General features: G+C 36.9%; 1 long non-coding RNA gene across 3 annotated transcripts; it reads right to left on the bottom strand.

Annotated features, from left to right (window-relative positions):
• Nucleotides 1–1,253: 1,253 nt before the first annotated feature.
• Nucleotides 1,254–3,230, bottom strand: LOC145062154 (uncharacterized). 3 transcript variants are annotated; one of them, XR_013687451.1, is made up of 5 exons: nucleotides 2,831–3,230; nucleotides 2,362–2,475; nucleotides 1,873–2,275; nucleotides 1,606–1,662; nucleotides 1,254–1,525 (listed from the first exon to the last, which is right to left on the bottom strand). It is a non-coding gene; the product is annotated as an uncharacterized LOC145062154 (long non-coding RNA). The 3 variants fall into 3 exon arrangements; XR_013687452.1 differs by having other exon boundaries at nucleotides 1,873–1,966; nucleotides 2,199–2,275; nucleotides 2,362–3,228; XR_013687450.1 differs by having other exon boundaries at nucleotides 2,362–3,230.
• Between the last annotated feature and the right edge of the window lie 1,291 nt (nucleotides 3,231–4,521).

The following is a 4,521-nucleotide window of genomic DNA, read 5'->3' as shown; positions in this document are numbered from 1 at the left end:
ATCAGTACACAAACATTTGCCAAGTTAAATTATATCGAGTCTTGTTGAGCAATAACTTTCAGTTGCAATAATTTAAGAATATAATACTATAGATGGCGGATGCCAATGGCCAACACCCTTAGAAAGTTGTCGGATTTAAATGTCACTGATTCCAATTGATAAGATCGTCTTTTCGACTAATATTTAATTATTTATTCGTGATAATGTTTGAAAATATTAGTCAAAGTGATATAATATTTGTCTAATAAAACATGGCCAACTTGTACTATTATTTTCTTGTTTTAGATTGTTTTGATTTGGCGTGCGTTAACGGTGGGTCAAAACACTTCAGGGCCCGGAGAAAATGTACAAAATTGATAATATAAAGGGCTGCTTATCGTGTATACCCTCAACGGAGATTTCCTTTGTCCATGGTGGCCGAACACCATCCCGAGTATTATTCGTGGTGGGTTGTGATGGTGACGAAGAACAACCATGAATAGGAGGCTTTGGTCTTCTTCTTCTCTCCTAGCTTCATCTTTCTTTCTCTTCTATCTCTTCTTTCTGGTAGCGGAGAGTACTCCGCTCTTTCGTGGAGTTTTGTGGAGGCCGATTTGGTAGTTCTCCACAAACCTTGGCATGGAGAGTATACCTGATAGCCTAATATACATTTCATGCTTAGCTTTAATTACATATTTCGTTCCAATCAAGACTCAGTTCTTCAATGATTGATACTTTTCCACCAAGGGTAGGTTAAACTTTTGATATGTGAACTTAATTAGATGCCGATCACTACAAAAAAAATGCCAATTAGTGACCAAAGCGAAATGGTCACTAACACTAGAACGATTCGTCACAAAATTATTTAGTGATGAAAATTCCAATCGTCACTTTTCCTGACTACTCACAAAATCGATTTTGTGACCAAAATTGAATATGGTCACTAAGTGACTAAAATATACTCATCACTAAATCTGTGACGACCCGTTTCATCACTGAATATTGTCACTAATTAAAGAAAGTCGTCACTGTTTTATTCAATTAGTGACCACTTTTAACGACCACAAAAATGTCAGTGGTTTTCAATACCATATTAATGACCATAGTGGTCACTAAATATTTACTGTTAGAGACCAAAAAAAATCGTCACTAATCAGGAAACTACAAGAAAAGACGATACTGACTATGTTGATGTAATTGCTATAAATTAAAAAAAAAAATACTTAATTATTTAAGTGATAATGTTTGAATAAAATTAAAATAACTGAATCCAATACAATCAATCAAACCTCATATTAGCTTCCAATAAATGTGGTTCTATTATCTTGAAACTTGCTCATCTTTTCTTTACAAAACATTACTAGAACTAGTGTATTTCATGACTACTTTGCTAACATAAGGGAATGTTAAGCACATGGCAGCTACCACCTGCATATGGCATCTTAATTACAACTAAGTATCCATAGAGTAACATACGCATCCTTTATTTCAATATTGTAATATGAATTGGAAGTTGATCGATTCTCCTTACATCCTTGTATTTAACCTAAAAGTTCATGAGCTAAATGCATTAAAAAACATGTTTCACAACATCAAAATTAAGAAAAGTGTACCAAAAAAACAAACCTCAGGTGCAGAAGCCACATCAATTTCGAACAGTACCATCAACATAAACTAGTGACCCTATCAACATCATTGTGTAAAAGATTAAGATTGATTCATATTTTGTAAACAAGGTATGATTATGAAAGCTAAGTTTTATAAGTGATATGAAGAACATATCACACATCTAGAATCATTTTGGAAGATATTTCAAAGACATGTAAGTTTTATAATGAGTAGGTTCTTTAAAAAAGACAAAAGTTGTAAAAGTTGCATTTGTGAAAAACTCACTTGCTTTTATACAGTTAAAAACCTATAAATCCAGCAATCCAATAACTGCACGATAGAGCATGAACACCTATACCTTTTCCCCGCAGCTTTACCACTAATGCAATATAGAAATTGTTAGTATTAATAGTAACATAACTCGAAAGAAAATGCATGTCAGAATAATCAACTTATAAAAGAGTATAAAAAGATAATTCCATTTAAAAAAGTAACTGCTACAGAATAAGTTACAAATGCTCTTGTCCAACATGAGATAAAGGCTTTGAAATGAGGGTAAAGACAATGTTGATATAACTGAAGGAAGTAGAGAGCATTATGGAAACACCCACAAGGTGTCTCTTCCACCACAAAGAAAAAACTTGCCATCTGAGCATGCACCAGCTGTTGTAAGCACTAATAATAAAACCTACAAGGTGCAATAATTGTTATGAATGGTTACAACCATATACAAAATACACAAACACCCTAAAAAATGGCCAATTATGTACTTACAATTAAAATATCCACATACATTCTAGCAAAAGGTTTATAGCCTTCTCGATTCAGCTTTTGCCATGCATACGATTTTTGAGCATTATCTATAGCCTAAGCATCTGACAATACTCTCTTTCATAGAGAAAAACACAGATGACAAATGATATTATTAGTGGTTACAATTGCAATCAGCAAGAATTCAGAAACAATCAACACGATTTCAGAATTTAGAAACAATTTGAAATTGATTTACAATCCAAGAACAAATGAACAATCAACTGATCAAATATGAAGTCTCAACAAAAATTAGAACTGGCGAGTGATGAATTGAAGCTATGTAGAGTTGAAGATTCGACAATCAGGTATCAGCAAAAATCAGAAAGAATGATGAACCAATGATATGCAGACTTCACAAAAATCAGAACAAATTACTCAGCATAATAGAAATCAACAATTAAAACTTTACAGAAAGCAAAAGAAACTCAACTAATCGTAGAAATCGATTGAGGACCAACAAGTGATTCAGTAGTGGTAAAACGTAGACAAATCGATTTGACAAATTTAGAAAAATGAGAGAGAGAGAGAGAGAGAGAGAGAGAGAGAGAGAGCTCACTGATTATGAACCAACGGAGATGGATATACTCAGTATTAGCAAATATTAAAAACGTGTTCATAGTAGAGTCAAAAGTCAGCTTAGTCAAACCATAGAGGTAGGAGTATATCTTTGAGTTTCAGTTGATTCCTATGTATAGCCTCTGTATAAATTCATGTAATGTAATGTAAAACAGACATACACAAGTTTATCAAAACTCTATATGGTATCAGAGCACAGTACCTCATAAAGTTCTTAAATTTTTTTTCTCTCTCGTAAATTGTAAGCAAGTGGCCACAGGTACCCCCCCCCCCCCCCACCTTCTCACTCTTGCGACCACCACCGCTTCTACTTTCAATCTTCAAATTCCCTCAATTGCAATCAAGCTAGAGCGAGAAAACTATCCTCTTTGGCGTACCACCATCATCGCTGCTCTTGAAACCTTTGACCTAGCTAACTTTATCCTCGATCCACAGCCACCCTCAGAAAAAATTGAAGTTCCAGCCACCACAGGAACTCCTACTATTGCCGATACTCCAGCAATTCCGGCTACCCCTGCTGCCACTGATCCTAATCCGGAGTTCATCAACTGAAAGAAATGTGACCGCTTTGTTCTCCTATGGCTCCAATCTACTCTCTCTGAGTGAGCCCTCTCTATTGTGACCCGATGTCACTCCTCCCAAATGGCCTTGCAGGCTATAGAAAAGAATTTTCAAGCCCAAACTAGGGCATCTCGCATGCAGCTAAAGGCCCAACTTCAAACCCTATCAAAAGGGCCCATGCCCATGGTTGAATACATTGACCGCAAACGGTTAATTGTCGACTCTCTAGCTGCAGATAATTACCCAGTTGATAGTGAAGACTTAACTGCATCTATACTTTTCGGTCTCGATGCATCTTACGGTGCATTCAACGCTGCATTTATGATGAAAAGTGAATGTGTCACTTGATGATCTCGTTGGTCTCTCCAAGAAGAAGCTCGCATCGAACAAGAACATCTTCGACAAGTCTCAATCCAACCCACATCTATTGCTCTCTCAGTCCAACCCACATCTACTGCTCTCTATGTAAATCGATCAAATCAACAGTCATCATCTCAAAGGCAAAACTCAAGCTCTTCTAGAAACAACGATACCAGACGTCGCCGAACGGTGTGTCAATTGTGTACCAAACCTGGTCACGAAGCCATTGATTGCTGTGTAACGCCCCGTTCTTAAAATATCTATTGATGGGTTCCCGAGATCAAGAGTAAGAGCGTTTCGGTCTTTCATGAGTGTTGGGTTATTATTCGGGAAGGTTTCGGATCGGGGTGTTCTGCTAGAAGCGAAGATCTTCTCGCCACCTTTCCATGGATATAAACTTCATCAGAATCGGGTCTAGAATGAAGGAGTTACGACACTTTGAAGATTTGGCAAGAATGGCCCTTATAGAAACAATTTTCATGGAAGACAATGCAAGCATGCTGGGACACGCGTGGGTACGCACAGCGTAAGATGGGTTATGCCCAGCGGAATGGGGGAAATTGGACGCGGATGTTCAAGGCGTACGCCCAGCTTACACTCAGAGTCTCAAAACCTTAAATTTAG

The sequence above is a fragment of the Lactuca serriola genome, chromosome 7, assembly GCF_051521515.1.
Source record: "Lactuca serriola cultivar US96UC23 chromosome 7, Lser_US96UC23_V15, whole genome shotgun sequence".
Taxonomy (NCBI): Eukaryota; Viridiplantae; Streptophyta; class Magnoliopsida; order Asterales; family Asteraceae; genus Lactuca; species Lactuca serriola.
This window is presented reverse-complemented; position numbering and strand designations above follow the sequence as displayed.